The sequence below is a fragment of the Elephas maximus genome, chromosome 4 (assembly GCF_024166365.1).
Source record: "Elephas maximus indicus isolate mEleMax1 chromosome 4, mEleMax1 primary haplotype, whole genome shotgun sequence".
NCBI classification, from domain to species: domain Eukaryota; kingdom Metazoa; phylum Chordata; class Mammalia; order Proboscidea; family Elephantidae; genus Elephas; species Elephas maximus.
In genome coordinates, this window is record NC_064822.1 from 117,344,136 (window position 1) to 117,359,112 (window position 14,977).

At 42.7% G+C, this 14,977-nt stretch overlaps 1 protein-coding gene across 8 annotated transcripts in view; it reads right to left on the reverse strand.

The window, feature by feature from the left end:
- R3HDM2 (R3H domain containing 2) overlaps nt 1–11,045 on the reverse strand; it is a 177,987-nt gene extending 166,942 nt beyond the window's left edge. For all 8 annotated transcript variants that reach the window (XM_049883656.1, XM_049883655.1, XM_049883649.1 and 5 more), the window contains exon 1: nt 10,836–11,045. The gene's annotated coding sequence lies outside the window, so the exon portion shown is untranslated. The remainder of the gene's footprint in view (nt 1–10,835) is intronic.
- Nucleotides 11,046–14,977: the final 3,932 nt, after the last annotated feature.

Consider the following 14,977-nt stretch of genomic DNA (forward strand, 5'->3'; position numbering starts at 1 on the left):
CAATCAACACTCATGGCAGCAGCAGTGAAGAAATCAAAAAACAGTGAATAGCCAGCCATCTAAGATACATCTACTGGTCCCACCCCATCTGGAGCAAAGGAGGATGAAGAAAATCAAAGACTCAAGGGAAAGATCAGTACAAAAGACTGATGGACCACAAGTAACACAGCCTCCACCAGGCTGAGTCCGGAACAACTAGATGGTGCCCGGCTACCAACACCGACTGCTCTGACAGGAATCACAATAGAGGGTCCTGGACAAAGAGGGATGAAAGTGTAGAATAAAATTCAAACTCACACAAAAAAGACCAGCCTTACTAGTCTGACAGAGACTAGAGAAACCCCGAGTATGGTCCTCGGGCACCCTTTTAACTCAGTACTGAACTCACTACTCCTGAAGTTCACCCTTCAGCCAAAGATTAGACAGGCCTATAAAACAAACAATAACACATGTAGTTCAACCATGTATACAATATTAAAGGGCATACCAGCCCAAAAGCTAAGACAAGAAGACAAGAAGGGAAGGAAAACTAAATAATGGGAACCTGAGGTCAAGAAGGGAAGAGTGTTGACATATCACAGGGCTGATGACCAATGTTGCAAGATGATCTGTGTATTGTTTAATGAGAAACTAATTTGCTCTATAAACTTTCACCTAAAGCACAAAAAATAAATCAAAGGACATATTGCATTAGGCAAATCTACTGCAAAAAAAAAAAAGACCTCTTTAAAGTGTTAAAAAGCAAAGAGGTCACTTTGAGGAAGAAGGCGTGCCCGACCCAAGACATGGTATTTTCAGTTGCTGCATTTGCTTGTGAAAGCTGGACAATGAATAAGAACGACCAAGAAGAACTGATGCCTTTGTATTACGGTATTGGCTAAGAATACTGAATATACCATGGACTGCCAGAAGAATGAACAAATCTGTCTTAGAAGAAATACAGCCAGAATGCTCCTTAGAAGCGAGGATGACGAGACTTCATCCCACATCCTTTGGACATGTTATCAGGAGAACCAGTCCCTGGAGAAGGACATCAAGCTTGGTAAAGTAGAGGGTCAAGGTAAGGGAGGAAGACCCTCAATGAGATGGACTGGCACAGTGGCTGCGGCAAAGGGCTCAAACATAGTAATGATTGTGAGGATGGCGTGGGACCAGGCAGTGTTTTGTTCTGTTGTACATACAGTTGCTATGAGTTGGAACCAACTCAACAGCACCTAAAAACAACAATAGGCAACAAGGTAAATACCTGGTTTAAGGTTTCATTTATCAGCCTTAGTATAACTATGGACCAAAATCAGGAATCAAAAACAATTGATCTTTCTTGGGTATAGTGTTTGCCAGGGGAAAAAACAACTGGCAAAATCAGTATAGAACATGTATCTTAAACCATTTTAGCTTCTTTTTCCTTACTGCTGATAGAGGAATGAGACAAAAATCACACACTCTAGACAGCTCTTTTGGCACTGGAAATATCACGATCATAGCAAATTTAACTTTAGTGTTAGCAGAAACTCAGAATGGAAAAAGCAGAGGGAAACATGGTTAGGAACAGAAGAACCTAGCTTTGCAAAAAATGACTCAAGAAAGGTTGACAAAATGAGAGCTGGATGTCCCGAAAGGGTTCCAAAACATCGTACCGACTGATGAGGGTTTTTGTTGTTGTTTTGAGGTGAAGAGGTTTTTAGGGAGAAACAATGGTGTATTCCAAGGCAGCAAGGTGGGACAACAGGGACCACCTTGCTGCCTTGGAATACACCATTGTTTCTCCCTAAAAACCTCTTCACCTCAAAACAACAACAAAAACCCTCATCAGTCGGTACGATGTTTTGGAACCCTTTCGGGACATCCAGCTCTCATTTTGTCAACCTTTCTTGAGAGAACAGGTAATTCATTTGTAGCTGCAGCCTAACTCTGAGAACAAAGAGAAAACAGCAAAATATAAGGCAGATGAGGTAGAGTGAAAGAGCCCTGGTGGCACAGTAGCTAAACACTTGGCTGCTAAGCAAAAGGTTGGTGGCTCGAACCCATCAGCCGCTCCACAGGAGGAAGATGTGGCAGTCTGCTTTTCTAAGGATTTCAGCCTTGGAAACTCTAGGGGGCAGTTCTACTCTGTCCTATAGGGTCGCTGAGTCAGAATCAACTCAATAGCAATGAGTTTTGGGGTGTGGAGGTAGAGGAGCCAGATTTAAAAAAAAAAAAAAAAAAAGCCTAACCTTTATCCTAGAGAAAGGAGGAGTCATTGAAAGGTTTTAAGTAGGAGAATAACAGATTTTACTTTTCTTTGGCTGAAGTATACAGAACTAAAGAAAAATTTGAAGGAGCAAAACTAGGGCAGGGAGACCAGTTAAAGGCCACTGCAGTTGTCTAGATGAGAGATAATGGTCTCCTGATCTAAAGAAGTGGCAATGCTGATGAAGAGAAATGGCAAGATTCAAGAGCAATTAAGGAGATAGAACCTATATAACATCATGATTACTGGATGTTAAAAGGTAAGAAAAGACTCGCCACGTTTCTATCTTATGTAACTAGGTGGCATCATTCACAGATAAAACAACTCAAGACAAAGAATAGACTTACATGAAAAAGTTTTTTTTTTTTTTTTGCTTTGGGCATGTTGAATTTGAGGTGCTGTGTGAGAGCCAAACGGAGATATTCAAGAGACTAGTGAATAAATTTTAGCCTAGATGTAAGGCAAGAGATCAGAGCTGGAGGACAAGACTCAAGAATTGTCAGTTTACAGTAATAGATGCCAAGTGAAGCCATCGGAACGGTGAGACTGAAAAACTGTACAGACCTGTGTTTTTCTAAATGCTATCTAAGACAACTGACCAGAGACAGCAGCAGTAGCACCTGGAATGTTTAATATAAAAATTCTTGCGCTTTATCTCAAGACTACTAAAATCAAAACCTCTGGGGATGGAACCTAGGAATCTATACCTCATTCATTCATTCACTCATTTATTCATTCAATACTGTGTGATAAGAGACTATTCTATGCACTAGGAATACAGCAGTTAATAAAAGTTCCTGTTCTACAGGGTCGCTATGAGCCGGAATCAACTCGATGGCAACAGGTTTGTTTTGGTTCTCATGGAGTTTAAGTTCTAGGTGTGAGCCAGGCCATAAACAAAAAAACAAACAAGATAATTCAAGATCTTGGTAAATGCTATGGACATAATAAAACAAAGGAGTGTTGGATAAGTTGGTCAGGGAAGGTCTACAGAGGAATTATTTGAGCTGAGACTTGAATGATGAGAAGTACATCAGGTTAAGAGTTGGGGAACAGCATTCCAGGCACAAGGAACTACAAATGCAAAGACCCTGGGGCAGAAAAAAGCCACTGTGGCTAGAGTACAGTGAGAACAGTTGAGTGTGATATAAAGTAGGTCAGAGAGGACAAATCATGAGGGTTTTGTGAGCCACATTCTTAACAAGTTCTTCAGGAGCTGCTTATGCCACTAAAACTTAAGAACCAGAGATCCAGAAGGAAAATAAAACAGAAACCTTCAGGAAAACAAGTATTTACTGGATGGGCAAGAGAAAAAAAGCCAGGAATGGTAGTGGAAAACCAAAAAAGTACAGTGTCACTGAAGCATTTCAAGGAGAGGGATCAACAGTGAAAATGCTGCAGAAAAATCAAATAAGAATGAAAAAGGATCCATTAGATTTAGCAAAAAGGTCTCCACCAAGTTCTTTCCGTTGGTTTTTATGGTTTTTGAGAGCTGCCTCCACTAACAGCATTAGAAATAGTACGAGATCATTTCTTGTGGGGGTGTACATTCGCCTGCTACCCATCCACAACCCATTGTTTTAAGAAAGTTATCAGCTGGTTACTGCCCCTGATCATCTTCTTCCTGGTCCTACAATCACAAAGGAAGGGTAAGGAGAAAGTTCAGCGTGGGACAATCCGGAGAAAATATATTTCCAATGTATCCACTATTAAGTTTGGAATGTCACTGCCTTAATTACTTTCCTCCTTTCACAAGTCTGAAACATCCTCCTCCAAGATCCCAAGAATTACCTGATGCTGATAATGCTGCTCACACGCCAAAACCAAAAAAAAAACACTGCCCTGGAGTCAATTCCAACTCACAGTGACCCCACAGCACAGAGTAGGACTGCCCCACGGGGTTTTAAGGCTGTAATCTTTACAGAGGCCGACTCCAGTATCTATCTCCTACGGAGCAGCTGATGGGTACTGACGTTTCAGTTAACAGCCAAGCGCTTAACACCGCACCACCAGGGCTTCTTCTCACATGCCAAAACCATACATAAATTCTTATGACTGATATATGCAACAAAAACACTACCCCAACAAAAATATGTACTCTGTACATGGAAGACCTAGTTTTTTAACATAAAAGTTGACACTACTTTAAGGCCTGGTGGCTTTTAGTAAAAAAAAAAGTGCTTTGCAGATACAAGGTATGATTCTGATCATTAATAATGATAATAAACACTGCAGCACAAATGATGTTGCTATCAAGTTGAAATATGCCAAAAGCATCCACACAAGGATGACAAGGTACCAACAAATGACAGAGGAAACCAGTTAATGAAGTTAAAACAGTCTATATTCTATACATTATACAACAGTTGTTGTTAGTTGCCATTGAGTAGATTCTAACTCATGATGACTTCATGTGTACAGAGTAGTACTGCTCCACAGGGTTTTCATGGCTGTGACCTTTCAGAAGCAGAACTCCAGGCCTGTCTTCCAAGGCACCACTGAGAGGGTTTGAACCAATCTTTTGGCTAATAGTTGAGTGCATAACCACTTGCGCCACAACTGTACAAAAGACCAGTTGCCATTGAGATGAATCCGATTCATAGAGACCCCATATGTGTCAGAGCAGAACTGTGCTCCACAGGATTTTCAATGGCTGATTTTTCAGAAGTAGATCACAAAGCCCTTCTTCCAAGGTCCTTCTGGGTACACTCAAACATCCAACCTTTCAGTTAGCAGTCGAGCACTTAGCCATCTGCACCACCCAGGGATTCACAGAAGATTAATACAAAAAAAAAAAAAAACCCAAACCCATTGCTGCCAAGTCAATTCTGACTCATAACAACCCTAAAGTACAGAGTAAAACGGCCCCACAGGGGCAGCAAAATTACCTCCAGAGGATCAAGACAGAATGTGACTGGTTTGCAGAGCTTTTTCTCTTTCTCTTCCCACCACAGACTCAAAATCAGCAAATACCAATTAGAAATAAGCCGAGTTCTTTTAAACCATGCTGGCTGCCTCATCTATCTTTACACTTCTAGTTCTATGGGATAAGGACTTAAGCTGAGTTCTTTTGGGACCTGAGAATAATTCCAATGGGTGCAAAACTACAGCTTTTACTTACTTGCAAAAGATTTAAAAAAAAAAGAAAACTGTAAAACATACTTGTAATACCTGTAGGGAGTCTCTGGATGGCATAAACAGTTAAGCATTCAGCTACTAACTGGAAGACTGGCAGTTCATATCCACTCTGAGGCACCTCAGAAGAAAGGTCTAGTGGTCTACTTTGAATACATCATCTCCTCCCGCCCAAAAAAGCTGAGTAGATTCCATCTCATGGTGACCCCATGTGTTACAGAGTAAAACTGCTCCATAGGGTTTTCTTGGCTGTCATCTTTATGGAAGCAACTTGCCAGGCCTTTCTTCTGTGGCACCACTGGGTAGGTTCAAACTGCCAACCTTTAGGTTAGTAATTGAGCACAAAACATTTGTGCCAGGGACCTTCGAAACATCACAGCCACAGCCATTGAAACTCTATGGACCACAGTTCTACTCTGATACACACGTGGTCGCCACGAGTCAGAATCAACTGAACGGCAACTGGTTTGTTTTTTTGTTTTTTTAACACCTATAGGGAAATGAAACAATCAGGACACTGGCCTAAGTTAGGGAAGAGATCTTACAGGATTATTTAACATCAGCTTCATTTTTTCTCCCGTAAAAAAATACCCAGACAGGCCTGAAAGTTGTTTCTCAGAAAAAATCAAAAAGTCTTTAACAATTAAGAAGAGTCACAGTGTGACAATAAGTAAGGAATTAAAGGGAATGAAAATTTTTTTCATGCTTTTGAGGTTAACAAACTAAGTAGAAATAGGATAAAATGAGTCCTTTAAAGCTATCAAAATTGTTTTCACAATTGGGAAATGTGATTGTCTAAGGCTTTTCCACCTTTTCTCCTTGTTCCCTCTCATCTGTAAGCTGGGGTCCCCAATTTGGTCAGTTATCTTTTAAAAAACACTAGACAGCACCCCAGGAAACTTACTGTCTGCAAAGCTGAAACAAATTTCCCAGTACAGGCACAAACAACTGGACTGAACAACTCACAAGAGATCTTTCAGAAAAGCAAGAAAACACCTCGATTTAGGAAGCATCCCAGAATCTTTCCTTTCATACATCCCAAATAAAAAAGATGAAATCACTGTGGACTGTTGTACCCGAGGGCTTTGAATTTCAACATTTAAAGAAAAAAAAAAAACAAGTAGGAGAAAACATATATTTTCTAAGAAAAGCTGGAGTCTCTGGGTAGTGCAAACAGTTAATGCGCTCAGCTGCTACCTGAAAGGCTGGAGGTTCTAGTCCACCCAGAGGTACCTCAGAAGAAAGACCTATGGATCTACTTCTGAAAAACTAGCCACTGAAAACTCTATGGAACACAGTTCTGCTCTGACACGCCTGAGGTGTTACCATGAGTCAACTCAATAGCAGCTGGTTTTAAGAAAATCTAAGGGAACTCAAAGAGGAATCAAACCAGATCAAGGTTTAAGAAATCTTTCCTATCTATATGTATTTTCAGAAACAAACCAAAATCCTTAAGAAAGGAATGGAAAATATGGGAAAAGTCCAAACAGATGCTACAGTGCTAAGTTGGCAGCCATGTTAAGAACAAAAGTTAGCCACTAAAGACTGTTAAGCAGAATGTTTTCTACAAGGAGAAGGAAGGATACAGCATAAGGAAAATACTGAGGCCAGTGTATATGTAGAAGGTCCCTAAAATTAGACCCACCAACTGTATTTATGCACAATTTTCAAGCCACGCATCCAGTTATTTTTCCTACATGTAAGTTCTACAGAGGGACACTCAAAAGTCCATTATCCAATCTTACAGCGGCAACAGAAGAAACTTTAAACACACATATAGTTTCATAAAATTCTTCTCTTCTGCACTTACTGAGGATGTGCAAATCAAAATGTTACTTTTTTTCTTCTTCCTCAAAATCTACTTTTTCTTAAAAAGACCAGACTTAATGGTCTGACTGAGACTAGAAGGACCCCAGTGGTCATGGCCCCCAGACCTTCTGTTGGCCCAGGACAGGAACTATTCCCGAAGCCAACTCTGCAGACGTGGATTGGACTGGACAACAGGTTGGAGAGGGATGTTGGTGAGGAGTGAGCTTCTAAGATCAGGTGGACACTTGAGACTATGTTGGCTTCTCCTGCCTGGAGGGGAGATGAGAGGGTAGAGGGGGTTAGAAGCTGGCAAAAGGGACACGAAAAGACAGAGTGGAGGGCGAGAGCAGGCTGTTTCATTAGGGGGAGAGTAATTCGGAGTATGTTATTTAGCAAGGTGTACGTAAGTCTTTGTGTGAGAGACTGCCTTGATTTGTAAACTTGCACTTAAAGCACAATAAAAATTATTAAAAAAAAAAAAAAAAAACCCTACTTTTTCCTGAAAGCTTTTCTTATGAGTTTATGAAGTGATGTGGCACAGGAGTACACCGCCAGTCATTCAGAAACTGACAGCTACACTGAAACCTTAAGTCAGTTCTTAGTATTTACCTACAAGAGGTAAGATGACATAGAGGTCAAATGATATGAAAGTATCTCTGGAGCCGAGAAAGATATCCTAGAATCTTTGTGAAAGGACTTAAAAGGAGACAACAGAAGTTTGGTACAAGTTTTTACCAATCTGACTAAATTATGTTAGATATTAATCACAAAACTAGGACTACTAACATACTTTTGATGCTGTTACTTTGTACTAATAATATCAGAACCAGATCCAGTCCAGTGCACACCATATTAACCAATTCTTCCACGCCCCACAAATCATTCTCTCACAGGCCTGGTTGTTTTCAATCTCCTGGCAAAGACTTAAGCATAAGCCTTAGCTTTGCCACCAGCATTCCTACAAAGTGTTGAAAAGGGCTACCTCATCCTCTTTGCCTTCCTAAGCTGGAAAAGAGTGGCAGGGACTGATCCAAAGAGAAATCTCATCCAGGCCACTCTAGCCAGAAGGTCAATGAAGGTAACAAATGAACCAATCAGGAAATGAGAACGGAAAAAAAATTAATGAGGGATATCCAAACTAAGGGGCCCTGCTCCTTTTACCCTCCGGTAAATACAGATAGAATACTAAAAATGCCCCCCAAAAATGGATTTGTGCAAAAAGGACCAGATATTCTCCAGAACTGAACACTCTACCATTGTTAGAGAAAACATTTTTATACTGTTTGAGCTCAACTGTCTCCACATAGAAGCCCTGGTGGTGCAGTGGTTAAAAGCAATGGCTGCTAACCAAAAAGGCTGGCAGTTCGAATCCACCAGCCGCTCCTTGGCAATCCTATGGGGCAGTTCTACCCTGTCCTATAGAGTCGCTATGAGTCAAAATCAACTTGACAGCAACAGGTTTGGTTTTGATTTTGGTCCCCACATAAATGGGGGGGGGAGGGATCTAACCCAGAGGACCAGGACTATGAATACTAACACCTTCAGTCTACTGAAAAATTCAAAGTGGAATCAGCCTGCTCAGCTCTTTGGGGCCAAAGATGTGAACAGACCTCAAGGGAAGAGGATGAAGCAGTGGGGAAAATTCTAGCCACAAGAGATCTGAGATAATCTTCCTCTAAGACCACCAACACCAATGATCTCCACACTCCGTCCTCCTCTCTGCCTTCAGAGTGCTTTCATTCAATGACCTGAAAGCACAAGACGTCCGTCAAAAGAGAAATGTGGCAAGAAATGAAAGAAAAAACATCTCAAGGTCTTCCAATGCCTGCTTTACAAAATCCTAGTGCAGCTCCATCCCACACCTCCAAGGACACCCATTCTCTGATCAGAAATGCATGACAATGAAAGAGTTCAAGAATAAAAACTCAAGCTCTTTACCTATTCATTCAGTCAATACATTTGTTAAGCACTGACTGGGTGTCAAGTGTTGTGTTAAGGGCTAAGGACACAGCAATTAACAAAACAAAAACATATGCCCTCACGAAGCTTACTTTCTAATGGGTCAGGAAGCCTAGAATCTGCAAATGGGTTGTGTAAATGTAGGTGGGGGAGGGGCTTTGCAATTTAGATAGCCAAGGAAATGTCACTGTTATTGTGACATTTGAGTTAAGACCTGAAAGAGGCTGAGGGGACAGGACATGCAGCTTTAAAAGGTCATCCAGGAAAAAGGAAAAAGTACACAGACCCTGAAGCAGAAGTGGCCTGATGTGTTCAAGAAACAGCCAGGAGGCTAGTATGTGTGTGTTGGGAGAAAAGGATGCTACAGATCTATAGCCTTAAAGGCAATTGTAAAGAAGTTGGTTTTCATTCTGAAAGAGAAAGGGAAGCCATCTGTCTTCTGACTCCTTTCCATTAAAAGTTACCAAGCACACTATTTTGATACAGGCAAATTTAAAATTTTTTTAAATTGTGAAGCTCTACAGTATGGATCTATTAAAAAAAAGAAAAAAAACAGTGCCGTCGAGTCGAATACTGCACACAAAAGAGCTAGAACTACAACTCTGCAATGTAACTTTTGCCAACAGAGATCATCAGACTTTCATTCAAGAAAGGTTCTGTCCTCTTAACCCTCTGAAGAACAATGACAAGAAAAATACAACCAAAAAGTGAACTGAACTTTCCACCAGTGTTTAAACCTTTTTTATCTTGATGTCACTGGTAGCCGTAGGGTTCCACAAAAGGATAAAAAAAAGAAATATTAGAGGAAAAAATGCATTCGGAAGAAAGAGGAGCCACAAACACCTGACTCAAGCGCCAGTTAGACTATATGAAAATACAACAAAATGCTAGGAATTTGTGGCATTCCTTAAGTGGAACCTGTAGTCTCTGTCCTCCACCAACATCACACAAAAATGACTTCTCAATTTTAGTTAATTCTACTTGAAAAATCTACACATCCGAATGCAATTTCGATTTCCCCACACTTGTCTCTGGTTTTAACGCTTCTCTCAGGCATTCGGTCATTTCTCATTATCCAAGAACAATTCGCTTTGAGTGACGAAATATTCTGAGGAGTTACTAGGACAATGGTGACAAATGTTGAAGAAATTTGTCTCTACGGGAAACCGAAATCAAGAACAGTTTTCAGGGGCTCAAAAGTGAGTTATGAGCTTAAGGTAGGCCCAACTTTTCAGCTCCAGAAACATCTCCTTGTGTGTACCAACTCAAACCTGTCTCTGTAATAAACTCGGACACCGGCATGTTCTGCAACACTCCAACACCTTCCTCCCACCCCATTTTTTCAATGCTCGAAGGAAAAAGGAAACCCAAGAAACACATGGAGCTAGTCACCTCCAAGCACTACAAGGACGCCAACAGTTTTAGGTCCCACAGCACACGCCACAGGTGGCAACAGGCCCCCGTCCTCCGCCCCGCTCCCCCAGCCCAGCTTCTCGCCTGCGCACCCCGTGCACACTCGGGGCGTCTCTGTACTTGGGGCAGTCCTGCGAAAGCGGTTCACGTCCTGACCCACCTCCCGGGCAACACGAAAAGGGACCCAGGCCGAGGGGCTTCTGCCCATCCACCCGCCCGCAGGGCCGCCACGCCCCCTCCCCACGGGCCGCCCATGCCGCCCGCCCCCTCGGCCGCGAGGTGGCCTCACCTCACGCGGGCCGGGCCGTAGCGTGGACGGCGCCCCGTCTCCGCTCGCCGCCCGGGCCCCTCGGCGGCGCGGCTGCGGCTTGGCCCCGACGGCCGGCAGCAGCGCGCTTCTGGGGGCGGGCTCTTCTCAGCGCGGGTTCCCCCCCCCCGCGGGGCCCACGGCGAGGGTGCAGGGGGACCGGGGCGGGGGAGGGGAGAGGGGCCTGGGGGAGAGGGGGAGAGGGGAAAAAAAGGGGGGAACCAAACCCGGAAAGGGAAAAAAGGGGGGAGGGGAAAAATCAGAAGGGGAAGAAAGGCCCAGAGTCCGCCCCCCGCTGCGGCCTGCGCACTGCGTCACCACGTCTGGCGTAGTCGTCACGGCGTCCTGCGCTCCGCGCGTCCTTGCTTCCTGTGTGCACCTCTCCTCGCCTGCAGACACCCACCCTAGCTACTGACTACCCCTAGACGCCCTTCACCCACCCAACCACACAGACACACATGGTTGCATGCTCACTCCCTCCCTGTCCCACCCTCCGCGTTACCTTGGAAGCTATATGTGAAGTCACCAATTCAGGTCCTCTGGGATCATGTCTACCTTAAGCCCATCAAGGCTGTCAGATACATACACCTAAAACAATACTAATTGCAATAACTATAATTTCAATGTACAGTTACAGAGCATTTTCAAAACAGCCTTTTGCTTAGCACAGAAGCTCTGGCTCCCAAAACAAAGCATATACTCAATATATTTGTTGTATAAATGGATAAAGATAGTACTGTAGGTAAATGTCCATCTTATGAATGAAAAAACTGACCTAAGAGGAACTCTGTCCATCCTATTAAAATCACATTCTCACCACCACCTCCTCTCTAAAATACAATCCTTCTTAAAAGTCATCTTAAATTTCCAATCTTACCCATTCTGTCCATCATCCTAGGCAGAATCGATTTAGTTACTGATTTTGTGTATTTGGATCATTTACTCAAAGAAGCAGTGTAGTTTTGCGTTGGTAGAATTCAACCATTGAATATTCATTATGTGACAGGAATTGCCGTTGGCAAAAAAAAAAAATCTTTTAGTACAATGTAAGAAAGGTGTTCAATGTGTTACGGAAACACAAAAAGGAGACTGAGTAAACTACAAAGAAGCTACAGATGAAATTTCAGCTTAATCTTGAAGGTTATAAGTAGGAGTTGACCAGACAGGCAGAACTGAAGATTCTAGAGAGAAAGAATAGCATGAGCAAAGTCATAGCCAAAACCGAACCCATGTTCGTTGCTGTCACCTGGATTCTAACCCACAGTAACCCTACAGGACAGACTAGAACTGCCCCATAGGGTTTCCAAGTCTGTAACTTTTACAGAAGCAGACTGCCACATCTTTCTCCCAGGGAGTGGCTGGTGGGTTCAAACCACCAACCTTTCAGTTAGCAGCCAAGCACTTTAACAACTGTGCCACCAAGGCTCCTTGAGCAAAGTCATACCAAAAACCAAACCAAATCCAGTGCCGTCAAGTCGATTCTAACTCATAGTGATCCTACAGGACAGAGTACAACGGCCCCATAGAGATTCCAAGGAGCTCCTGGTGGATTTGAGCTGCCAACCCATTGGTTAACAGCCGTAGCGCTTAACCACTTTGCCACCAGGGCTTCCAAGCAAAGTCATAAAAGTATGAAATTCATCATTCCTTCAAGGATCAGCAAGTTTTCAAGTTGGGGGCAGAGAACAATGATGGGCAAAAGGAAATAATAGCTAATTTTTTTTTTTTAGCACTTATTATGAGTATACCATTCTACACCTATTAACCAAAAAAACAAACAAACCCATTGCAACACAGTCAATTCAGGCTCATAATGACCCTATAGGACAGGGTAGAACTGCCCCATAGGGTTTCCAAGGCTATAATCTTTACGGAAGCAGACTGCCACATCTTTCTTCCAGGGACTGGCTGGTGGGCTCAATCCACCAACCTTTTTTTGGTTAGTAGCCACAGTTCGAATCCACCAGGCGCTCCTTGGAAACTCTGTGGGGCAGTTCTACTCTGTCCTATAGGGTTGCTGTGAGTCGGAATCGACTCGACAGCACTGGGTTTTTCAGTTAGCCGTAGTTCGCCATAACTCTTAGCTACTGTGCCATCAGGGGTCCTCTACACCTGTTATTTCTATTTAATCCTCAAAGCAGTAAGTACTAGCATTATATCCATTTTATAGGTCAGGAAACCTGGGCACAATCATTCAACCGAAGTCCCAGATTTTGAATTGAGGCAGTTTTTCTTCAGAGCTTCACTCTTAACCACCATGTTATTTAAAATCAGAAAGGACAGGTTACAAATGACATTGTATGTCATGATACAGAGTGAAATAGTCCAGGGTCTTCTCAGCTAAGGCAGAAACACTGAGGCATCTGCTCTTGAGAGGAGCCCTCCTCTGCTTCTTCCCTTTTTGCTCACTTCTTGTCTTAGTTATCAAATGCTTCTATAACAGAAATACCACAAGTGGACGGCTTTAACAAAGAGAAATTTATTCTCTTACAGTCTAGGAGGCTAGAAGTCCGAATTCAAGGTGCCAGCTCCAAGGGAAGGCTTTTTCTTTCTGTCGGCTCTAGGGAAAGGTCCTCGTCATCTATCTTCCCCAGTAGAGGAGCTTCTCAGCGCAGGGACCCCTAGTCCAGAGGACGCGCTATTCTCCTGGCTCTTATTTCTTGATGGTATGAGGTCCCCTGTCTCTCTGCTCCCTTCTCTCTTTTATATCTCAAAAGAGATTGACTTAAAACACAACCTAATCTTGTAGATTGAGTCCTGCCTCATTAACATAACTGCCACTAATCTCACCTCATTAATATCATAGAGGTAGGATTTACAACACATAGGAAAATCACACGAGGTAACAAAATGGTGGACAATCACACAATCCTGGGAATCATGGACTAGCCAAGTTGGCACACATTTTGGGGGGACACAATTCAATCCATAACACCTCTTGTTCCCTCTCAGCAGCCCTCATAGGGAGGAGAGAAGCAGCTGAAGCCATCCTAGTGTAACCTGACCCTAAGAATGCAAGTAAATTTCCATTAGTCCTTAAACTAGCCCAAGCCAGATTTCGCCCGCCTAAATGTGCAAAAGGGCCAGCTGTGATCACTAATTGACCCCTGTGGAGGACGCAGCAACAGGTGGAACGAATCAGAAAGAAAATCATCACCTGGGCCCTATCTTGAAGCAAGATGTCAGACAAGAACCACGTCACCTCCTGTTCCCTGGCCGCCTTTTAGAATTTTCCCTCCACAGAACAGCTGTGCAGCCACTATCTTCCTGCCCAAATCACATATAAGCCCTGCTTCCCTATAGCTTAGGGAGTCGAATCTGAGGAACTTCTTCCCCACTCCTTGCTCTGCCAATTGAAAAAAAGTTACTTCCTCAAAGACCAGTGTCCAGATTCAGATAATTGGCAAGTCTGAGTGCACCAGAAAAGGATCCACTTCTAGGATTCGGTAACACTAGGAGTTGAGGGAGTCAGGGTATATAACATGCTGCAGTTAACACATGAAACAAATAGCACTATAACTACCTTCCCCCAAACTCAAGATGAGGTTATCATCTAAGAATGAAATTAGGAAAATTAAAATATTATAGCTAGAGATCACCCCAGGGGAAGGAAAGAGGAGAGTGACTGCCAGTTGGTACAGGATTTCTCTGGGGATGATAAAAATGTTCTGAAGTTAGATAGTGGCAATGGTTGCATAACTTTGTGAATATACTGAAAACTACTAAGTTGTACATTTTTAAAAGGGTGAATTTTATGGTATGTGAATTATATATCTCAATAAACTGTTAGTTTTAAAAATAAATTTATTCAAGAAAGTAAATCATAAATCTACCTCTATCATAAAGAGCCCTGGTGGTACAATGGTTAAGCAGCTTGGCTGCTAACACAAAGGTCGGCTGATCAAACCCACCCAGCAGCTACCAGGGAGAAAGAGCTGGTGATCTGCTTCTGTGAAGATTACAGACAAGAAAACCCTATGTGGCAGTTCTACTCTGTAACTTGGGTTGCCGTGAGTATCGACCAGATGGTACCTAACAAGAACAACCTTTACTATAGCCCTTAAAAAAAAAAAAAAAAGATCATTCCTGGTAGAAGAAAGCTAAGAGACTGTGACACACAAAAA